Source organism: Microcebus murinus, chromosome 19 (genome assembly GCF_040939455.1).
Source record: "Microcebus murinus isolate Inina chromosome 19, M.murinus_Inina_mat1.0, whole genome shotgun sequence".
Lineage (NCBI taxonomy): Eukaryota > Metazoa > Chordata > Mammalia > Primates > Cheirogaleidae > Microcebus > Microcebus murinus.
The window spans coordinates 35,259,772-35,283,824 of NC_134122.1; the positions used below are offsets into that span (position 1 = coordinate 35,259,772).

Genomic DNA, 24,053 nt, shown 5'->3' on the forward strand with positions numbered 1-24,053 from the left:
TAGGGACCTCGGGTGTCTCAGGATCACAGCTTTCTTGAAGAGGGAGGAGGACGTTGCATTTTGTTCCTTTGGCTACATTTTTCAAGTGCAGCTTTCATAGAGCGATACTGAAAGTCGAAAATGGATAGTATTGCTCACACTTCTTTATTCTTCCTCATATGTGATGAACTGTGTTCAGGAGCTTTTAAGTATAAAGTTTGAAGCGTGTTATTTCCTGGGGCTGTTTCACACTGGAAACCTTGTACTGTCGCAGTGTTGCCCACCCTTTTTCGTGAGACAGGATCACATAGAAACGGACAGTAGTTGTGTGGCACCCTGGGGAACTGGGGGAGGCCTCTGGGGAGCCCTCTATGGCTCTTGCCCCAAGTCCCACCTAGCTGCCCCTCGGGACACAGAGATCAACATCTCTTAGCAGATCCGTTGGGAAGCTCAAATATAAAGAAGGTTGCATGGCCTGGGTGCAGTGCACTTTGGGAGGGTGAGGCGGGAGGATCACTTGAGGCTAGAAGTTCCAGACCAGCCTGGGCAACATAGCAAGATCCCATCTCTAAAAAAAAAAATTAAAAATTAAATGGGCATGGTGGTGCACCTGTAGTCCCAGATGCTTGGGAGGATTGCTTGAGCCCAGGAGTTTGAGGTTACAATGAATTATGATCTTGCCACAGCACTCCACTTTGGGTGACAGAGCATGATCCTGTCTTACAAAAAAGGAGGTTGAATGAAGCAGATTGATCTTGATGCCATATTAGTTTCCTATTGTTGCTGTAACAAATTACCACACACATAATGACTTAAAACAGCACCAATTTATTTATTCTATTATGGTTCTAGAGGTCAGAAGTCCGAAATGAGTCTTATGGAGCTCAAATCAAGGTGTGTGACGGGCTGGGTCCTTCTGCAGGGTCTAGTGAAAACCCATTTCCTTGCCTCTTCCAGCTTCCCGAGGCTGCCCCTTCCTTTGCTCCTGGCTAATGTCACATCTGCCTTTCTCTCCGGCTCCCTTTGTCACCTGGCCTTCTTCCTCCTTTGCTTTCTTGTCTCCCTCTTATAATGGCTCTGTGGTTACATGTGGGATCCATATGAATAATCCAGGCTGATCTCCCCACCCCAAGATCCCTAACTCAATCACATCTGCAGAGTCCTTTCCCATGTAAGGGAACGTTCACAGGCTCCAGAGATTAGGGTGTGGGATTTTCCAGGGGGAAGGGCATTACGCAGCTCACCGCAAATGCTCTGATTGTCAACCAAGACGATCCCAGGTTGTGGTTCGGTACTGTCTGTGAGTTCTACTGGAGCGCCAAACTGACTCTGAAAATCATGGTCCTGTCTTAGGTCAGAAGAGACAGGAGAGGCCAGCTTACCTGGGAGTGGCTTCAGGGGCATGCTTGTTGGTTTTAAGGGGGATGGGAAGATGGAATCATGGAATAAGAGTGAGGAAGGATAGCCAGGAAGTTCTTTCTCTGTTTACAAATTTGTGATAAACAAGTGTACGATTTTGAGAAGTTCTCTCATTTTTCTGCTCAAACTGAAAGCTGAAAAATTGCATTCGAGTAGATCTACCCATTGTCAAATTTGTGCAACAGGGAAGGTAATCTTTTGGGCCTGTAACTTCCTCAGCCGGGGCTGTCACATAGCTCAGTTCCCACCAGCGGGGACTCAGTGCAGCCCCGTGTTTGTGCAATGCTGCAGGCCCATGCTCTGGGATGTCTGCAAATATTAATAATAGCGTAGACTCATCACTAAGGTAATACCTGAGAACCGAGGTATAACCTTCAGGGATGTTTAAACTTTAATGGCGAGTACTTGGAGACACGTTGACCTTCAGAGCTTAAAGGGATGAAATTCAAACAATGGACTGACAGACAGTGAGTTTCCTATTTTGGCCAAAGGAAGTTTCCTCCCAGGTCTCCTCTGAGCCACGAGAGATAACCGAGTAAGAGTGTGACTGTCAGTGTCAGCAACAGAGGGAAAGAAGAGGTTACAGTGCTGTGCTTTGGGGGCGCCCAGCAAACATCTCTGAGTATGTAAGTCACTGAGTGAAATGTTAGCGTGTATTTCATGAGTTACGGTAACATTAACAGATGATTAATATGCACTTTAAAAAGACTCAGGAAAATAGAGTCGTGATCATGAGTCATTAATATTACATGCATCTCTGATGTACAAAATGGAATCAAATGCCAGTGATCTCTTTTTAATGTATCTTAACTTACGAAATGCTCAGTCTGTTAATAGTTGATGGGGACATTTAATTGAAGGAAAGAATTTTTATGGTCCTTCTGAAATTATTAAGCAGATACAATATGGTTTCTTAAACATTGGGACATCGCAGTTTCTCCTTCTCCCTGTGATGCCAACATTTTAATAGTTTTACGATTTTACTCTGGTAAAGGATGAGATGAGGAGAACCTTCCATAATCCAAACAACACTAGATTAGATGAGGCTTTAGATACTCAGACTTCCCAGTAGGCACTATAATGTAGGAAGTTTTACATTAGGGGAATTTATAACCTTTCTGGTTTAGTTCTTTCCCTGTTGTTTCCCATATATCTTTTTTTTTTCCCCTCCTGCCTGGTAAATAGCTATTTTCTAAGATTTTCTGTTTGTTCTCTGGTCTTCTTTGTCCACACCGGAGCTTTAGGTGCCGAGAGTGGGCAGGTGCCATTAAAGAGGACAAGGACCAAGTGTAGGGTGGGGCCGGAGGGACTAAAGAGTGCATGTCCCACCCAAGGAGCCAACTGCTACAGCCCCACGTGATGGTACTGGGGGGACAGAGGTCAGTGTGGCCTAGTCCTCAGACTTTTAAGAGAAGCCATGTATATATATAGATAGATAGATCCTTTGTGAAAGATCCCAACTTCTATTAATAAATGTTGGCAATAAATCCTTCTTCTTCCAAACTATAAGGACCCAACCACATGTTCCTAGACTGCATTTGACCACGTGACCCCGGGATTTGATATTAGGTCTCCACTTGCTTCCTCCCCTGGGACACCACTGCAGTTCCGAGGGTGGCTGCCATCCTCGCATCTCACACTGGGAGATGCAGGCCCCTCCATGCGGAACGTGGTATCACTGTGGGGCTGGAGATTTGGGGGAAGCGCCACTCAAAGTCATAGGAGAAACATGGCCAGACTTCCTAGAGCTTGACTTAAGCCCACAGAGATTCCCCTTCTGTCGTCCCATTGCATGTCCACAGCCCTCTCTGCTGCAGGTCTTCTGTGTGAGGGCTTGTGAGGCATGGACCCAGCTCTGCCTCTGGGTCAAGAAGGTTCCCAAATCTGTGTCTTAAACCCTCATTATTCTCCAGAGCGACTTCATTTCTGTTGTCATGTCAACAGCCTATCATTGGACCAGTGGATGGATTTTAAACTATCTTTGAGTCAAAGACCTCTCCGATGACTTGATGAAAGCCATAGATCACTGGCCCCTGAACATGCATAAGTGGATATAACTTTGCATATAATTTCATGAGGTTTCTAGATGCCTTGAAGCCGATCTCCTAAGGAGCCTTAAGGCTTATATTGTGAACCACTGCTAGATATTTCTACTTAGCCCTGCTAGTTGGAGAGCTTTTCTTAACCTTTCCTTACCACCCCATGGTCCGTATGCTTTGCGAAGCCAGGACTGTGGCTGTCTGTTTCACAGCTGATTCCTGAGTGCCTAGTGGGCACTTGGCACTTAGCAGATATGCCCAAAATGTTTATCAAATAAATGGATGTGTGAGTGGCATCTGAGGCTCAGATGAGAGATCAGGGCTCAAAAATGATTAGAAAGAAGATGAGAGTGCCCAGAGGTGCATTAAAGAGGGAAAAGGAAGATGTCATTATTTCTGGGATGAAGGGAGCTTTCATGAAGGAGGCTGATGGGAAATGACAGTCAGGGAGGTAGGAGGAGAACCAGGGTCCAAAACCCAAGGCAATGGGGTGTAGAGCTTCAATACCAGGAAGGTGAAACGCAACCCTTGACTTAAGCGATTAGCTCATCATAACCTTAGGGAAAGCATTTTAAGGGAGTATTTAGGTCTGAAGCTAGAATTGAATGGGGCAGGAAGAAGTGTGGATCATGAGTGCAGATAACACTTTTGAGATATTTGGGGGAGACCTGGGGAGGGAGGAGGCAGAAACAGAGCAAGGAGGTACGAGATCAAGTGACATATGCTTTTTAGAACAGGAGAGACTGAGCACCTACCTCTAGCACACTGGAGACATAGAGCTCATGGGCTCTATTAATAAAACACCTGTTGTTTTTGTTTCCTGTTGCCCCATTGAACTCTTTCAGTGCAGTGAGTGCTTCCCTTGTCCCTAGCTGCTAACTCTAGTAGACACTGGGGTGTTTCTTATCCTTCTTGGGAAAAAAACAATTTCTGAAGTCCCTTTAAGTCACAAACAGGCCTCAATTCCATTATTGAAATTGTCCAGTCTCATGCAGTCATAAAAACATGAACTTAATTGAAATTAAAATCTCCTCCCATCCCTGCATTGCGACTGGCTGGCTGACTGCAGTGGGGAAGGGGCTGTGCTTCTTCTTCCTTCTCTCCATCGTCCTCCCCCACCCCCAGGTGCAGGTCTGAACCCACCTGGGGCCCAGTAGGGGGAGGAAGTGGAGGGAAGTGGGATGGAGGATTCTTGTTCCATTGGTGCTGACTTGTGGGGCTTTTGCAGTCCCTGGGCCAGCAGTGTCAAAGTGGATTCTCTCCATATTTGGAAGATTCTTCTGATTCCTTAGTGTCGAGTGTGGACAATCTGAACCTCTGTGCTGCTTTCTCTGTGCAGACTCCATACCTGCAGGCAGCACTTCCCTCCCATCAGCTGTCCTCTCCCAGCTCAGCCCCACTTCTGCCTTGTCATCCCCACATCCCCGCCCTCCTACCACTGAGGTCTCCCTGCTCCAGTCTGGGGCATCTTTTTGGTTTTGTCTGGTTTTTTTTGTTGTTCTGTTGATGATGATGTTTTTTATTATGGCAAAATGTATGTAACATAAATTTCACCATTTTAACTATTTTAAAATATGAAATCCAGTGGCATGAAGGACATTCACAGCGTTATGCAACCATCACTACTATCTACTTCCAGAATATTTTCATCATCTCAATGGAGACCCAGTACCATTATGCAGTCACTCCCTCCCCCTCCCCCAGTCCTTGACAGATCATCGTGTACTTTCTGTCTCTATGAATGTGCCTGTTCCAGACATTTCATTTAAGTGGAATCACATAATATGTGGGTTCTTGTGTCTGGCTTCTTTTACTAGCATAAAGTTTACGAGGTTCTGTCATGTTGTTGCAGGCATCAGTACTTCATTCCTTTCAATGGTGGGCATCCCTTTTAAAGTGGTCCCATCTCCACATCCCTTCTGTGGGTTTCCTATCTGGATTCTGGGATTTACACACCTTTTTCTGTCCCTCTTGGGAGGGGAGAGACACCCCCCTTGCCAATGGAGCTCCCCTCTGCCCCTCAGGGCAACCTTCCCTTTCCTAAATCACATACCAGTGAGGATGTTTCTACTCTGCCAGCAATGGTGGCCACCAGGCTTGGGGTTAGATGGTAGGACCCCCACTCCAGGGAAGCCCTCCTGACACTTTCCTCTCCCAGATTCCGTCACTCATTGTTAATAGTCAGCTGATCATTCTTGGCTATTTATCCAACTTTTTGCATGATCTCTTTGCATAGAAAGCATCTATTGTGAGAATGTCTTCAGCCCCAGTGAGGGCGCAAAGAACCCTTTAAACACAGTACATACAGCCGAGGGCACGGAGCAAGGAGAGGGGGAAGGTCTGAAGACAGGAAGGAAAGAGGGGCTGATTGGGAAAGAAATACCCTGAAGAGGGAGGAGGGCTAGGTCAGGGCGCAAAGAGTAGTTTGGTGTTGAACAGCAGGAAGAGAGAGCTCCTGCTCTGTGACTTCTATTTTCCTCCTGAGTGAGGAGGTGAAATTATTTGTTATGCATGAGAGTTAGGCCTTGTGTAAGGGTTTCAGGAAAGTGGTAAAGGTCTCCTTCCTGATAGGAATGGGAATGGATGAGCTGACTGAGAATCTTAAAAAAAAAAAGATGGCTATTTTGAGGGCCCAGGAATATAAATCCAACAGAATTCCCCCTAGGATTTCTTAACAAAAAACTACCATGAATTCAGTAGTGCTTTGATGTAAACTTAAGTTTTATTATTCATAACATTGTGCACACCTATGGGAGAAGGGTTGCAGAGATAAGAGTGAAGGATGCCATTTATTTGGCCTGAAGGCATTGGGTTAGGTGAATGGTGAATCTTGAAACCCTGGCTTAGCTCTGCAGCCGTCAGAGGACCAGAGCTCACAGCCTGGGATCCGCTGATCCCTGCAATTCCCCCAGCTGTAAAAGCCCAGGACCTTTACCACGAGAGGGCAGGATCTACAGTATCATAGATGGGACATTTCACAGCATGTTGCTTTCAGGACACAGGCTGAAAGCTGAGTCAGGCATCTCCTGTAAGGTGACAGTGGTTCCTCCCTGCGCTATGTTAAGTGGCCCTGTAATTAGTGACATTACTCATTAATAACTAATTCAAGCTGATGATTAACAATTAGCAATCCTTAATCCAACATATAATTTGACAATAAATTATAAGGTACAAGAGCCGTTAGAGCCTGTTAGACCAGTTTAGTTGAAAGGGCTGCCCTGGAAGTTGCTCGGATCTTAGATTCTGTGCACAGATGTATATAAAGGGAGGAAGTTATTTTTTCCTCCCTAGAGGAATTTGACTGGCTTACACAGGAGGAAAGCATTAAGTGAAGAATCAGACTTTTTTTAGACTTTAAAACAGCGATATCTTCTCTGTGCATCAGCAAATATATTTTAGGAGCCACATGTGTGCTCTTCTTTGTGGTCGGCCTTTCTAGCAGGGACAGTGTTGGTAAATGAAACGATTCTCCTGTCCTCAAGTTTTCACGGGCTGGTTGGGCACACAGGCCTAAGTGCATGTGATGCCACTTCATTGCAGTAAGTGTGGACTCGTGGGAAGGAGGGAGTTTTGTGGTTGGAGTGGATGGAAATGGTCATGAAAACTGGAACTCACACTGGAATGTTCTGTGTGCCAGGCACTGTTGCTGTGCCTTACCTAATACAGATGCGTTTCCTCCTTGTGCTGGGCCTGCAAGATAAGTATTTTTATCATCCTCCTTTCACAGGCAGAACAGCAAAGGCATAACAAGTTAAGCACCTTACCCAGGGTCACACACCTGGTAAGAAGTGACGCCAGGACTCAGATCCAGCCAGGCCCAGGCAGTGCTCAATCCCCTGTGCTCTCTTTCCCGGAAAGAAAGTATGACTGGGTCATTCTTGTAAGCTGGAGGAGGTTTTCACTGGCTGGTATATGAGAGATGACCCAGTTTGAGGTATAGTAGTGAAAATGAGTGTGTTTGGGGTCTCAAAGACCACTGTTGGGTTTAGGAATTTACTAGAAGGACTCACAAAACCAAGAAAAGCTGTTAATCAGTAGAGATGCATAGGACAAGGTCCAGGAGAAACCAGGCACAGGTTTCGAGTTGTCCTCTCCTGGTGGAGTCGTATGCACAGTGCTAATTCTCCCAGCAATGATGGATAACAGTGTATATAAAGTGTCACCAACCAGGAAGCTCATTCCACTCTTGGCGTCCAGGTTTTTTACTGGGGGTCAGTCACAGAGGCAGGAGAGCCTGTGTGACTAACCTTGGCCACTCAGTCTCCAGCCCTTGTCCCCCAGAACTTGAACCACTGCAGCCCAGCCCGGGATTGTGGGCACACAAAGGCACTCTCATCAGACAGGGCATTCCAAGGGTTTAGCGGTTGTCTCCCAGGAGCCCTTTGAGAGCCAGTTCTTTCTTTGGCGTGTGCGGAGTTTGGGCAACCCAAGTCCACTGAGTTAACCCTTTACTGCACAAAGAGGATGAGGTGTTTAGGGTCTTGTGAGGATACTGAAGGCAGGATATGTACATTAAAAAGTAGAGGTAAGATGGGGGACTGGGCAGATCAAAACAGGAGGTCTACTCTATGGAGGGCTCTAAAAGCCAAATAGGAAAGCCTGGACTCAATCCCCTGGTCCAGTGAGGCAGACCAGAGATGAATAAAAAGCTAATTGTGAGAGATGGAAAGTAGAATGGTGGTCGCCCACTACTCAGGGGCAGCCCCCATCTTGGGGAGGGATGGAGAGATGAGTGATTTGTTAACGAGTATGGGTTTTGGGGGGAGAAGTGATGAAAATGTTCTAAAACTGATTTTTGTGATGGTTGCACAACTCTTTGAATATAGTAAAAACCACTGACTTGTATGCTTTAAATAAGTCAATTGTATGGTATGTGGATTCTATCTCAGGAGCTGATGGCCACAGCAGATTGTGGATGGCCAGTCATGCAACAAGATGAAGACTGTTTGGTATTAATTCTTGGGTCAGAGTGGTCTGGAGTGTTTACCCCAGGTTGACCATAGGATCTTGTGTGGTCTTCCTTTTGTGGGAAGTGGCAGGACAGCAGAGAGTGTGCCAGGCAATTGAACTGGGGTCAAATCCCAGAGCACAGTAGAATTTGTCATGGTAGAGTCCCAAGCAGAGATTCAGAAACCAAGGAGCATTGCTGGCAGAAGTTGAGCATCACACAGGACCAGACCGGCTGGGTTGTTGACCTCCCTGGACTTTGTGTGTGATACTGGCCAATTGCAGCGTGTTGTGGATAGGGACAGGCAGCTGGTAGTTCTCCTTGGGTCCAGGATAGTTAGTACAGCAATCTGGCCCTGGGGCCCAGTGAAGCCTACTGCATTGCTGGAAGACAAAAACCATAGCTAGATGTTGCATTGGCCTACAACCTATATCATTTTAATACTTAATCTTACACTGCTTATAGGTTTTAAAAATGTCTTTGGATATTTATCTGTCAAAAAAAGTATGGATGATCTATTTAATATTAAAGTTATATCACTTTAGCAAGTACCACCGTGAAAATATGTCTTAGAAGTTGAATTTATGTCCTGCATATAAAGGTTAATCTTACTTTAATAGGAAATTATGTCTCTCAAATTATTAAAATTTTTATTAAAGAAAAAAAACCTAGATGTTTAGATGTTCTCCACCTTACTTTCCTGCCCTCAGAGTCTTCCAGTAGCAGAGCAATAAACCTGTTCCATTTCGCCTCCTTTGGGGTCTGTGTCCTTAGGCGGGGTCATTCATCTGTTGTGTAAATGACCTTTCAATTTTCTTATTCATAAAACCTCCCCAGCATTTAAAGGTGTATTGTTCCACTAGTAGAAAATTTCCATAACAAAACTTTTGGTTCCTTAGATGAAAAACACTAATTATAAACTGTTTGAAGTTATGGTATTAGGCATTGTAGTAATCAAGTGCTTCGGTTAATAGGATTCTACTACAGAAGCAAGAAGTGGGAGATATATATTAATAGTTAAATATATATAATATAATATATATTAATATTATATATAATATAATATAATATTAATATAATATATATATATTTTAAAACTCCACAAAACCCTGCCTTTCTCTGGAGGAGCCCAGTTGATGGAGGGTGTTGGTCCAGTCGAGAGGATTCCACATTGCACTAGAAGAGGTGACAGTGTAAAATACTGTGAGATACAGGGCTGGACTGTGCAGTGTTGTTATTTATTCACCCCTTTGCTTCATGAACATTTGTTAATTCCTTTCCTGTATAAACCTCTGTTCCAGCAGTATGGAGGACACTCCCCTCGTAATTGAGTCCTTTTCAATTTTATCCATGTTTACACACGTTTGAGACCCAAGAGGCAAGACGTATCCATTTCTCTAAAACATTTGCTTTTGCTCAGTTAGCTAGGAAGATGAATGCCCAGGAGCGATCGCAGTGGACCAGCCCCTTACAGGAGCATCACCAAGTTCGTCACTTTCTGGGAAAGTAGCAGGTGTGGTTCTCAAGGTGACACAGGATGTCACTCCCCAGTTGGTCTGCTCTGCGTAGCAGTCGTCAGCTGACTGCTTCCTTCCCACGGTGCTCAAGGACACATGACTTCAGCTGAGGCAAGTGGCTCTTACGTGACTCCAAGTGTCAGCAGCATGATGCCATGGAAAGAACGTTGCCTGAGTTCCAGAGACCTGTTTTCTAGACCAGATTTGAGCACTGGCTTTGAGCCTCAGTCTATCCTCTGTAAAATGGAAGATTTTGACCTGATGTGCTATGTAGACTCATTCCCTGAGATGGCCTCGGATTCTTTATATATAAATAGGGATAATAATAGTACTGTCTTACATGGTTGTTGTGAGGATTAAATGAGATAATACATGAAAAATGCTTAAAAGGGTTCCTGGCACATAGTAAGTGCTGTAAAAATAATACCTGTTGTTTTTCTTACTACTACTCTTCTGTATTCTACACTAGCAAGCTTGCTCCTCACTGTGGGAATCCTATAACCCTTTCGTTCTTGTCTGGTCCAGTTCATACTACCAAATGGTTATGGCAAATAACCTGATCATTGGATTGTCCCTGATTTTAGTTTCCTGCACATGAACCAGAACTCTAGGAACTAACAAAGGAGAGGCATTTTCAATGCCAAGAGATTTGCACAGGAAAAGAAGGGACTCAACATTTTCCAAGTCAGTCTCCCAGGGAGCTATTCCTTGTAAAATAGAAGTGTGCTTATGCAGCGGTGAACACTTTGCTTTTGGGTGAAACACGTGGTATTTCTTGACATCACCTAGGTACCTTCAACACCACCCTGGGTAGATCAATATTTTTTTTGCATGACATACCGGTATTGCTGCTAGATACCTTTCCTTTGGAAGCAAAATTCCCAGGCAGTGCCCTGGAGCTAGAGCAACATTTGCGACGTAAACTTTCTCTGCGATGACAGCAGAGAGACCTGCCTCCATCAGCTAACACGTATTGTGACAGCTTGCAGCGGCAAGCAGATTAATCTGAATAATCTTGGGAAGGCTTTCCTCCTCTCTAGTAAAGAGGTTCAGAGTTGTGGGCTGCCAGAGAGCAGACACGTTTTATTTTAAATTTAAGGACTTTTAAAAAATGGAAGACACTTTGCCTGTGAGTTAAATGCCCAGGTCCTGAGTTATCGCTGAGCATAAACAGGGGCGCGGTAGCCCCATTAATGCCATCGGGTTCGTCTGGCCGCAGGGGAAGAGCGGTGGGCTTCTGGGGCTTCTGCTGGGGCTGGTGTGTACGATTGTGAGGGCGGTACAGGAGCAGGTGACAGCCCTTATTTTGGTAGCTCTAATTCCCCTTTCTAGATGATTATGGAATGAATGTTCCATCTTCCAGGCTGTCTTATATTTCTTCCTCCTCCTGCCCTTTCAAAGCCTAAAAAGTAACTACAGGAGACTCTGAGGTTGAGTTCAGAGCAGAGAAGGACCGTTCTTCTTTGCTTCCCACTGCCCCACTGCTGCTGGTGGTGTTCTTCCCACCGTGCAGTTCAGCACTCTTCCTGTCTCCTGACTCCTCTGGGCCTCCATGAGTGATTATTTCTCAGTCGTTCTGAGGGGTCCTTTAGACCAGCAGTCTCCCACCTTTTTGGCACTAAGGGCTGGTTTCACGGAAGACAGCTTTTCCACGGACCAGGGTGGGGGGCAGGGGTGGAGCTCAGGCACCGCTGCAGCCTGGTTCCTAACAGGCCATGGCCCGGCGGTTGGGGACCACAGCTGTAGATGACATGACTAAGATACGGATTATAACTCGTTCTCAAGACTTTTCCCCAAACAGCTTTTCCCATTTCCCCATCTCTCCAGGAATATTTGCCAGACTTTTCCTCCTCCACGACGGGTCAGTTCTTGTCAGGCCTTAGCAGCTGCACGTTTGAGGCTGGATTTGGAGCCTCACGCTTTTCTATTCTATCCCTCATTTATGGAAATGTAGGAACACATGACTATTTCATTGCTCCTCGATGGGAGAAAAAACAAATGGAATTTATTTTAGAGCTTGGAGCGTTAATTATAAGTACTGCAGCGCCTTCTCTGCCGAATAATCAACTACCAATAGTCCAACATACACAAATTACCATTCGCTTTTAACCAACTGGACACTGTTTCCATTTTTTTAAAAACAAAGACAGGGTCTTGCTCTGTCACCTGGGCTAGAGCACAGTGGCACAATCATAGCTCACTGTAACTGCAAACTCCTGGGCTCAAGTGATCCTCCTGCCTCAGCCTCCCAAGTAGCTGGGTCTACAGGCACACACTACCATGCCTGGCTAATTTTATTTTATTTTTTTGTAGAGATAGAGTCTCACTGTGTTGCCCAGGCTGGTCTTGAACTCCTGGCCTCAAGTGATCCTCCTACCTTGGCCTCCCAGAGTGCTGGGATTACAGGTGTGAGCCACTGTGCCTGGCCTGTTTCCATTTTTCATTCTGTTGACACTGCACAGTTTTTAAGGCTGCAGAAGTTTTACCCAGACTTTCCTAAAGTAGGAAAATTTGGGCTGACACGTTGCAATATCTATTTGGAATTTTAGGTCATAGTCTTTACTCTTTTTTTTTGCAGCCAACATGACTCCAAAAATAGTTTCTGCTACCAGGCACACAGGCAGTCCAGGGCAATTGACTTCATTTTGTCCTAGAAGTCTAGACTCCTTTGTCATGAAGTCATTCCGGTAGCACTTCCTCATAGCAGCAGAGAGGCTGTGACAAGCTTGCTTAACTGTTAGGAATAACGTAACTACCAGTCGCGCCTGATAGAGCCGTGGCCCCTTCAAAGCCCTTTGAGCACGGGCAGTGTGTGAGGCCTGAGAAAGCTCACCCGCACGGGAGGCTCTTTGTGGACTTAGTAGGATGCCCAAGTCAGTATTTTGGAGTTGAACTTCAGTGCGTGAAGTTCAATGGACTCCCAGGCTCCTAAGAAGTTCAACTTAAAGGAAAGAGAAGAGAAATATTCCTTGAGTGTCTTTTATTAACACTGAATTTCCGACCGCGGCTTCTGTGGTGGCTGCGGGGGGTTTCAGCTGGCGGGTGACCGGTCCCCGTGCTGTAAGCAGATCTGAGGTTTCGGGTGCAGGGACAGGCTCTGAGCGGGCCTCGGGGCATGTGACGGCTTGTCACGTCAGCGGTCAACGTCATCTCCAACTCGAATTCAACTTGATCTAGTGTGGGGATTTCCATTGTCCCTCTGGTAATGCTCAGTCCCTTCGGGAAAGAAGGTTCTGTCCGTCTCTGGGACTTCCCAGCTTCCCTAGCACGGCTCCTGGGTATGAGGGACAGGTAGGGTTTATTTCACCTTGTGACTGAGGGAAGCATTGAGACCTTTTCTTGGAGTGTCCCCCTTTCCCTTTGCCAGTGTCCCCAGCCTGGCCGGCTGCCCCTTGCATTGCTGGCATTCCTGGAAGACGTCTGAGGTTGCGGAACTTGGGATCTGACCTCTCAGCTTGGTCAGGGCTCAGTCGACTCAGCTCCCCAGCCCCCTGCCCGGCTCCTGCTGGCTGCAGACCCCTGAGTCATGGCGGCCACATTCCCCCATCCCTCCCAGCCTCAGCGGCAGGCTCAGCTCCTGTGCAGGGAGGTGCCACCAGCTGCCCCTCTGGCCACAATGAGCCATCATGGCCACCTGGATGAGGGCCGGCCCAGGTGGATATAAGACCACCCATGAGCAGGCTGCTCCCACAGCTCCTGTGGAAAATGGGGGCAGAAGCCCACCTGTGCTCTCTGTACCAATCTCACTGTCCAGCACAGCTCTGTCACCTCCCCACCTTTCCCCACCTCTCTCACTCTTCTTTGCTTCCCACAGGACCTCAGGTGGGAAACTGGGCTTTCGTTTGGAGTGTGCCTTAATGCTCCTCTGCACTCAGCTTTGGCTGCCACCAGAGGGTCTTCTCCGCCTGTTACGAGAGCCCCGTGTCTGGTTCCTCCAAGCTTAGCCCATCTCCTCTTAAAGGAAGAGTGGAAGCAATCTGGAAACAGCAGTCACCTAGCTTGCAACTTAGAGCAGAGATTGCGTAGCCCCAAAGAGAAAAGCACATGAACAGTTTTTCAACTATCATCTTTTTAGCAGAGCACAACCAGAGCAAAAAATCTCTTTTCCAGAGCCTGTTCCTCTAGGGCCCTTCTTAGTTCTAGTTTCCAGAGGAGGGCGGCAGTTGGACCTCTGTCTTTCATTACTGTGCTCTCAATTCCCCGGCTTGTTTTTTCCTAATTCTTGAGAGATCTCCCCTTCCCTCTCCCATCCCCCACCTTCTCTCCTGCATACTCAGTCCCACTCTGGGTCTTGGACATGGGTGGTCTAGAAGCAGCTGTGGCCCCTACAGTGAGCAGAGAAGCGGTGTTCTCGCCTTGAACCCTGAGTCACCTAGGCATTCAGTTTCAGGGCTGGCCTCAAGATTCAGTGGTCTTTGCCAGATGGACTTCCTCCCACCTGCAGGCACTGTTCCTAGCTCTGGAGTGGCCATTCCACTCTGCAAGAAGGCCCCGTGCATACAGTCCTGGCTTCCTTACAGCCAGGGGCCTTTCCAACACTGTCGGCCCTCCCTCTCTCTGGTTGCCACACTAAGTCCCAGTCTCCTGGAACTTGTTGCTGTGCCTGCCTGCCCTGCATCCACATTCCCGAATCCTGCTTCTGCGCCAGGCTGGTCTCCAGCTGCCAGGTCTCACTTTGGATTTCTGGTGCCCAGATCGCCCGAGCTCTGGTTGTAAGTTGCTAGAACCTTTACATGGTGAGATTTTGCTGATGGGCCGAAACTTCTTAAGGCTGCCTCTCTGGCTAGTACGTGACATTCCTGGACTCTAGCTAGCAACCCGGATCTTTCCAACCTGGGTCCCCCTGGGGATCCTCTTGCAGTGCTATAGGATGGTGGTCTGGGTGATTGTAAATTATTATGGAACCAGGACATCCACACCCTCCTCCACCAAACTATATGTATATATATATATATATATATTCTTAAAAGTAACAATGCATAGGGCAAACAAAAAATTCCTTGAATCTTGTCATCATCTCTGGAAAGTGGAATATTTGCTTGAAGAAACTTGAAATTGCAGAGACTTCAAATCCTAAGGAATATGAGGAGGGTGGAGCGGAGGCTGACAGCCATGAAATTAGAGCTCTATAATTTGTCTATAGGCATTCAGGAAGGGAGGAAGTAAGAACAATTTTCTGCCCTGTTTCTGTTCCAGATGTTGTCTTCCAGCTCAGTAGAGAAGAACAAGGGCAGAGACTAGGAGGCCAGAGACTTTTAAAATCATAGTGTAAAAATTCTTTTTTATTATGTATTCATTGTAAAATTTATACTGTGTTCACTTGGAATGCAATGTTCATTCTAAAAATTAAAAATACAGAAGAATATTAGATAATCACTCATTATCATACCACAAAAGATAACCACCATTAATATTTCATGAGTATCTTACATATTTTAAAATATTTTTTACTCTTATAAAAATTTTATATGTACATGTTTAGAAAGTTAAGCATATATTCTACAAAGCTGTACTCCCTCTGCAGAGGCACTGTTCTCCATTCTTTTAAATGGGTCTTTTGCTTACCGTTATATCTCTAGATAACATACGTCCAGTCCTACATCTTGTGTTTTGAGATTGAGGTGTTATTTCTTTTTTTTTTTTAATGGGTTATAATATAACATTCATATGTTCATTTACGCCTGTCATCAGGATGGTTGGCATGTTTATGTTTTTTTTTTTTTTTTTTATTTCGGCATATTATGGGGGTACAGATTTTAAGGTTTCAATAAGTGCCCATTTCCCCCCCTCTCCCCAAAAGTCTGAGTCTCCATCATGACCGTCCCCCAGATGGTGCACATCTCACTCATTATATATGTATATACCCGCCCCCCTCCCCCCTCCCACCTGCCCACTACCCTATTACTGTAGTACCTATGTGACCACTTAGGTGCTGTTCAGTTAATACCAATTTGCTGGTGAGTATATGTGGTGCTTGTTTTTCCATTCTTGGGAAACTTCACTTAATAGTATGGGTTCCACCTCTAACCAGGAAAATATAAGATGTGCTGTGTCACCGTTGTTTCTTAGAGCTGAATAGTACTCCATGGTATACATATACCACATTTTATTAATCCATTCTTGGATTGATGGGCACTTGGGCTGTTTCCACAGCCTTGCAATTATGAATTGTGCTGCTATAAACATTCGAGTGCAGGTGTCTTTTTTGTAGAGTGTCATTGGATCTTTTGGGTAGATGCCCAGCAATGGGATTGCTGGGTCAAATGGTAGATTCACTTGTATCGCTTTAAGGTATCTCCATATTGCTTTCCACAGAGGTTGAACTAGTTTGCAGTCCCACCAGCAGTGTAGGAGTGCTCCTCTCTATCCGCATCCACACCAGCATTTATTGTTTGGAGACTTTTTGATAAAGGCCATTCTCACTGGAGTTAAGTGATATCTCATTGTGGTTTTGATTTGCATTTCCCTGATGATTAGAGATGTTGAGCATTTTTTCATATGTTTGTTGGCCATTCTGTCTTCTTTAGAAAAGTTTCTGTTCAAGTCCTTTGCCCACTTTTTAATGGGGTTATTTGATTTTTTCTTCCTGATTTTTGTGAGTTCTAAGTATATTCTAGTTATCAGTCCCTTATCGGATGCATAGGATGCAAAAATTTTCTCCCATTCTGTAGGTTGTCTGTTTACTTTCATGACTATTTCTTTGGCTGTGCAGAAGCTTTGTAGTTTGATCATGTCCCATTTATTTATTTTTGTTGCTGCTGTGATTGCCTTTGGGGACTTCTTCATAAACTCTTTGCCTAGGCCGATGTCTAGGAGAGTGTTTCCAACTTTTTCCTCTAGAATTCTAATAGAGAGGTGTTATTTCTTAACTTTCTGTTATGGGAGACAAGGTATTAACTCGTTTTCACTCACTCACACCCACCTCTGCCACAAACACATATACTTCTCATTCCTTCCCTGAGGGTTTATTCCCCACACCAACCAAATCTCTAGTTCTCCAATTCTTTGACTGTGTTTCCTACGATTCAATTCAATTCTGACTCTAACTACTCAGTGTTAGCTTTAGAATCCATAGGTCTAAGGCCTAGACCAACAAGGCCATCCTAATTTCAGACACTAGTCACAAGTGTCAGGTCTCCAGGTCACCCCCACTTTTGTCCAAGGTGGCTACAAAGTCAGAGGTTCCCACCACCTCTCTGCTGGTTTAATCGTTTGCTAGAATGACTCACAGAACTCGAGAAAACACTTTGCTACTATTACAGGTCGAGCATTCCAAATTTGAAAATCCAAAATCTGAAATGCCTCAAAATCCAAAACTTTTTGTGTTGCCCACATGGCACTCAAAAGAAATGCTTACTGGAGCATTTTAGAGTTCACATTTTTGGATTTGGGATGCTCCATTGGTAAGTATAATGTGTATAATCTAAAATCAAAAAAAAAATCTGAAATATGAAACACTTCTGATCACAAGCATTTTGCATAAGGAATATTCAACCTGTATGGGTTTATTATAAAAGATATGACTCAGGAACAACCAAATGGACAAGATCCGTAGAGCAAGGCTTGGGTGGACGGTTCACAGAGCTTCCATACCCTCTCCAATCACCCTGATGTGTTCACCAAACCAAAACTTTCCAAACCCCATCTCTTAGGGGTTTGGGGGGAGGTTTCTTTAGTTGGAGATGATTGACTGAATGGTTGGCCATCAGTGTTTGAATTCAATCTCTGGCTCCACTCCTGTCCCTAGGGTTTGGGGAGGGGGAGAGTGCTGAATGTCCCAACCCTCTAACTATGGCTTGGTGTTTATGGCCACCAATCCCCATCCTAAAGCCATCTAGGAGCTCTTCATCCAAGAGTCATCGCATTAATATACCAAAGAACACTCATCACTCTGGAGATTGCAAGGATTTTAGGAGCTCTGTGCCAGAAACAAAAATCAAATATTTATTTTACTATACCTTCACCTATCTTACAGTATCATTACATTGTAATTTTTGCATCATTTTTAATACTTGTTTTATTCTAACTATTTACAGCTGATCCATATGGTATATTGTGGTTATTTTTCCCTTTCCTGTATAGCCTTATGTTTTTCTTGGACTTAATCATTCCCTTTTTATTTTATTTTATTTTATTTTTGCTTAATTTGTTTTCTATGTGCAGTTCACTAAATCAGTTACAGACTTCCTGCCACCTGGCTTCATTTCCTCCCAGTCCTCTCAGCCACGTCAGGTATTCTATCTGGTTCATCTTCAATTCATCTTCAGTTCATCTCTGCAATTTCAAGTTTCTTCAAGCAAACATTCCACTTTCCAGAGATGATGACAAGATTCAAGGACTTTTTTTTTTTTTGCCCTATGCATTGTTACTTCATGATGCTATGGCACCTACCGTCAGGAGTGGCTGCCCTCTAGCATTGTGGTCCCCAACCCCCAGGCCACAGAGCCTCCCCACCCCCAGTTCTGTGGAAAAACTGTCTTCCATGCAACCAGTCCCTGATGCCAAAACTGTTGAGGACCACTGCTCTGGCAGCATTACTGGGATTCTCTTCACCTCCCTCCTGTGTGGGATCTCATGTGTTCTGGATCCCATGGCTTTCTCTTTTTTGGCTTATTCTCTCATTTCATTGGTGCATGTCTTCAAAGTGAATTTTTTAGTCCTTTCATATCTAAGAAATATCTGGATTCCCTCTTCCACTCTGAACGACTTTCCCTCAGAATTTGAAGATAGTATTCCATTATCTTCTAACTTCAGCATGGCTATTGGAAAGTTCAGAGCCATTGGGAGTCCTGGTTCTTTGAATGTGACTTATCTCTTTCTCTTTTGCAATCCTTTGATTGAGGTGTTCTGAAATTTCATGATGATGTGCTTTGGAATAGATTTATTTTTATTCATTGCTCTGGATACTCAATAGAACTTTCCTCTGGAAACTCATGTAGATTGTTGGTATCCTTCTTTTTAGCACATGTGTGTGTGTGTGTGTGTGTATGTGTGTGTGTATGTGTATTCCCTTTTTTTTGGAATTCCTTTTATTTGGGTGTTGAACCTTCCTTTTGGACTGTTACTTTAATTTTCTTATCTTTACCCTTTTATTTTTTATCTTTTAGCTGTATTTCTGGAATATTTCCTTAGCTTTGCTTTCTAAACTTTCTATTTCTGCTTTTGCATTTTTAATTTTGAAGGTTCTCTATTGATCTTTTGCTATAGCACCCAGTTCTTGTTTTGGGAATGCAATATCTTCTCTAATTATCTGAGGAAATTAATGCAAGTTTTTCAAAATGGAAGTCATGTATAGCTCTCAAATATAATGCTGAATAAAAGAATCCAGACACAAAAGAATGTGTACTATTTGATTCATTTTATATACATTTCAATTCCAAACTCATCAAGTTGTACACATTACATGTGTATAGATTTTTATATATCAATCATACTTCAATAAAGTAGCTTAAAAAATAAATAAATTTTCAAAAACAAGCAAAAATTTACTTAGTATTGGGAAGCTGGGTAACCACAGGATAAGGACTGGGAGAGTGCACAAGAGAGATTCTAGGGACTGGCCATCTTCTGTTTTTGGACTTAGGTCATGGCTTGTATGGACGTGCTTAATTTGTGAAAATTGACAGCTGGACACTTGAGATTTGTGTACTTTTCTGTGTGTTTGCTGTATTTCAATGAAAATTTTTCATTAGAATAACAACTACCTATTTTTCTGAACTCTTTTATAAAAATTCTAATAATTTGTGTTGATTTTCTTGTTTTTAGTTTTCCAGGTAGATAATCACATTATGTACGAATAAGTGCAATTTACCTCTTTATTTCCTATCATTATATTTAATTTTTTTTACCTTAACTGCAGTCTGCAGAGCAATATTGAGTATTAATGATGGCAGCAAATCTTTATCTCATTCCTGACTTAATGAAATGCCCTGAGTGTTTCACCATTATGACTAATATTGGCTGTTTATTTTAAATAGACATCAGATTAGGAAAATGTTCTTTCTGATTTACTAGGAGTTTTTCTTGGGGACACATTAAATGTTTTTACTTTTTTTTTGGCATTTAGTAAGGTGATTATATATTTTTCTCTTGATTTATTAATATTTTGAATTATATTAAGAGATTGTCTAAAATAGGGTCATATTTCTGGAGTGAACACTACTTGGTCCTGTTGTATTAGTTGCTAGTATTTTAGTCCTCAATTAATAATGAAACTTATATGTCATTTTTTCTTTTGTGTGTGTACGTGCTTTAAAAAAAAAGCAACAGCCCTATTAAGATATAATTCACATGTCACACATTTTACCCATTTAAAGTCTATAATTAAGTGGTTTTTAGTACTTTCACAGAATTGTTTTGCCATTGTCAAAATTTTATTACATTATGTATGTAATAAAATGTGCATGTCACCCTCCCTTCCCCCTAACTCTGCTAGCCTTAGGCAACCACTAATCTATTTTCTGTCTTTTCAGATTTTTTTATTTGGACATTTCATAGAAAAGGAATAGGCGGTCTTTCATGACTGGCTTCTTTCACTTAGCATAATATTTTCAAGGTGTATATGCTGACTTTACTGCTTTTGTAATGAGCATGATGCAAACTTGGAGAAAATAATAAACTTTTCCATTTTCTTTTATGTTCTGGACTGTTTTGGATTGCATATCATTTTTCTAGTCCTCAAAAAATTGACAGAGGTTGGGCACCGTGGCTCACACCTGTAATCCTAGCATTCTGGGAAGCTGAAGCAGAAGGATCCCTTGAGGTCACGAGTTTGACACCAGCCTAAGCAAGAGCAAGACCCCATCTCTACCAAAAATGGAAAGATTAGCTGGATGTAGTGGTGAGCACCTGTAGTCCCAGCCACTTGGGAGGCTGAGGCAGGAGGATCACTTGAGCCCAGGAGTCCAGGGTTGCAGTGAGCTATGATGATACCACTGTACTTTACCCTATTTTTGAGACTCCGTCTCAATGGTTGACTCAATGGTTTACCCTATTTTTGAGACTCCGTCTCCATGGTTGACTCCGTCTCAAAAATAAAACAAGAACAGAATCTATGTGCAGTATCCTCTGGGTCTAGTGTCTTTTGGATAATAATTCTGGAAAACTTTTCTGGGATTTTCAGTGGTTAATCTACACCAAGTTTCTACTTTGTCTCAGAAAGTTTCTGGCTTTATGTTTCTTCCATTCACTGTTAAAAAATGTAAAAGCTTTTGTATGTATGTGGTCAAAACTCTTTTCTCAAACCCTAATGGTGTTTATAAGTACTTTTTCTCTACCTTTAAAATGAGATTTAACTGTAAAGTCTTTTAAAAGAAATAACTCCTTATATATCAATTATTGTCCTTCCTGTATTTGAATTCTACAAATTCGCTTTGTCCGTTCCTCTTTTCTCCTTGTTTTCTTGCTCTTTCCACCCTTTGAAATGCATCTCAGTTCATTTATTTTCCTTTTGTCTTGCTTAATAGCAAAAGCATTTAATGCTATGTATTTTCCTCTGAGTACAGATCTTGCCACAGCTCATAAGTTTTTATATGTAGTATTAGAGTTGTCACTATTTTCTAAATAGTGTATAATTCTAGCTTTTATTTCCTCCTTGATCTAAGAGTTATTTAGAAGTATTTTTTTAAAAAAAGCAAACAGGCTTTTAAAATGTAAACATTTATTCTTAATTTCTTGCTTTCACTGAATTGTGTTTTATTATTTGTCTTTTCCTTAGAATTAAGATTTTGGTGGGGGGGCCCAATATGCGATTAGTTTTTATAATGGTTACTGGGGGAAAAAATGTAGTATATAGTTGTTATGCATTTTTAAAAATCATTTGCATTTGCTCCCTTGGTTTGTCCCTGAGCAGAGGTGCAAGCTGAGCGGTGCAGGGAGCAGCCGTCTGTCCCTGTGCCTGCGCTGCGTCTGCTGGGAAGGAGTGTCTCTGCCGGGTACAGGCCTAGGGGCTCTGGAGTAAGCATTAAGCACCTTGCTTTTTGTCTTTTTTGGCAAATTCTGTGAAGTGTAGTCAGTGTCTTCTCTGCTGAATCCTGGGTAGCCTTTTCTCATTTTGCTGCATCTGCCTTAACACGAGCACCAATTCCACCTGGATCCTGGCCCTAGATTCTCTGTCCCTCTCAGTATTCTAATTCCTACCATCCAGCACTTTCTCTGCTTTCACTGGTGGTTCTGTGAGTCCCAGACTGGAAACTTAAAGAATAAGAGCCAAGCTTACCTTCTTCATCATTACATTTCCAGGGTATGACACCCTGCCTGGAATGTAATAAATAAACATTTTTTTTTTGCATAAATTCAAGTTGAGAGTGGCTACCTGGGTTGGGGGTGGGGAGTGCTAATCAGGTTTCATTTTGAACATGCTTCATAATTATATCCCAGATATTTTTTGTCTAGCATAATAACCTAGTTCGCCAGCAAGCTTGATTCCAAAATAGCCATGGTTGACATTCTTTAATAACTGTCCCTTGTGTGTCAGATGGCATGGTGGGGCAGACGGGAATGGGGCTGTGAGGGAAGCGGCGTGTTCAGGGCTCTCCCAGCCTCCTCTCCTTGTAGAACCACTTCTGCGAGCAGTGCCTTCCCTCCTCCGCACGCATCCTCCCTGAGTGCTGCCTGTCTCATCGGTCCCTTTGTGGACATCAGCAGACACACTGATGGGCTCCTGTCTGCTCTGTCATTCCCACTCCCAGAGAGGCTCACTACATCCACCATGTAAGAATGTCCCTTGTCGTGTCTGGGCTCTGCTCAGTGACTCACCTGCTCATCTCCCATAAACCCATTCACATGCCAGTTTTGAAGATTCATATGACAACTTCATATCTCCCAGGATATGAATACTTTCCAGCTTATTTTTTCTTTGCATATTGATACATCTTTATTCATCTTCTCTTTTATTTGTTCAGCAAACCTTTCTTGAATGTCATTATGAGTAAGGTGCTGTACCGGACCCAGTGGGACGAACTGTTAGTTCTTGCTCCCAGAGAAGGCAGCTGTCTCTAAGGCTTGCAGTCTACACCCCCCAGCCAGCGTGGGGGAAAAGGTTCCCATCTGGAATATCAAATGCCACCTGGCAAATACCACAGTGGCCAGGAGATGACTTCTTTTTGAGCAATAGTCCTGTCTGAGTAAGAGAACAAGCTAGACTTTCAAAGGCAAGTATATACTTGTGTTGGGGCTCAGAAAACAATACCCGCAAAGGAAAGCCACAGATGCAGCCCCGAAGGAAAAGTTTTTCTCTGACCCTTGCCTGCCCTCCTGTCTCCCAGTCCTACTCTCCCCGAGGTGAGTCATAGAAACTGGAGTCCCTCTTCCCCAAGGCAGATCCTAGAAACCAGAACCTCTCTTCCCCAAAGCCAGCCAGCCATTAAACCTAAAAATATTACTCTCAATTTCTCTCTGCCTTATCTGTGTAACAACTGGCCACAAAGAAATTATCTGGCCTAATTGTCTGACTGTAGGTCATGAGATCCTCATTCCAGAGAGAGTCCTGACCCAAACACAGAAGGAAAGAGTACTGCTCAGAGAGGCCAAGGAGAATCCAGACAGGCCTTGCTGGGTTCTCCACTCAGTCTGTTACCATTAGATCATACCTTTTTTGTCCAATCGTATTTCTGCACTGTTGTCTGTACTTTATTGAACCTAAGCATAAAAATGGACAATTTCCCCTTATTTCCCAGATTCTTGTCATTCTGAAAATTCCTGTGTATACACATTAAATAAATTTGTATGCCTTTTCTCCTATGAATCTACCTTCTGCAAGTTGATTTTTCAGCGAGACTTCAGAGGGTGAAGGGGAAATTTCACCTGACCCCCTTTTGTCCCAGCACCTGTCAGCTGTTTGACCCGATTCAATTCAGTGTGACCTTCAATTCCTGTGACAGGTCTCAGGAGAGATCCCCCACCTCTCAGGGCTCCCATGACGATTAGGCTAGAAAGCATGTGTGATGCCCTTTACCTGACTACCTGGCATACTGGGGGAGTTAGTGGACAATGAGTTCTTTCTTCCACTTCTGAAAATCATGTGTAAGGCCCAGAGGGAAGGGAAGGAATGCTTCTATTATCGCATTTACATTTTAAAATAAGCCTCTTTGTATAGAGGAGCTAATGACATTTTATCCAGAACAGCAGGCATCGCCAGAAGGCAAGGACAGC

At 43.7% G+C, this 24,053-nt stretch overlaps 1 protein-coding gene across 1 annotated transcript in view; it reads left to right on the top strand.

The window, feature by feature from the left end:
* The window catches only part of GALNT17 (polypeptide N-acetylgalactosaminyltransferase 17), a 399,836-nt gene that overhangs the window by 203,822 nt on the left and 171,961 nt on the right, over positions 1-24,053 (top strand). The gene's annotated exons all lie outside the window — the stretch shown is intronic.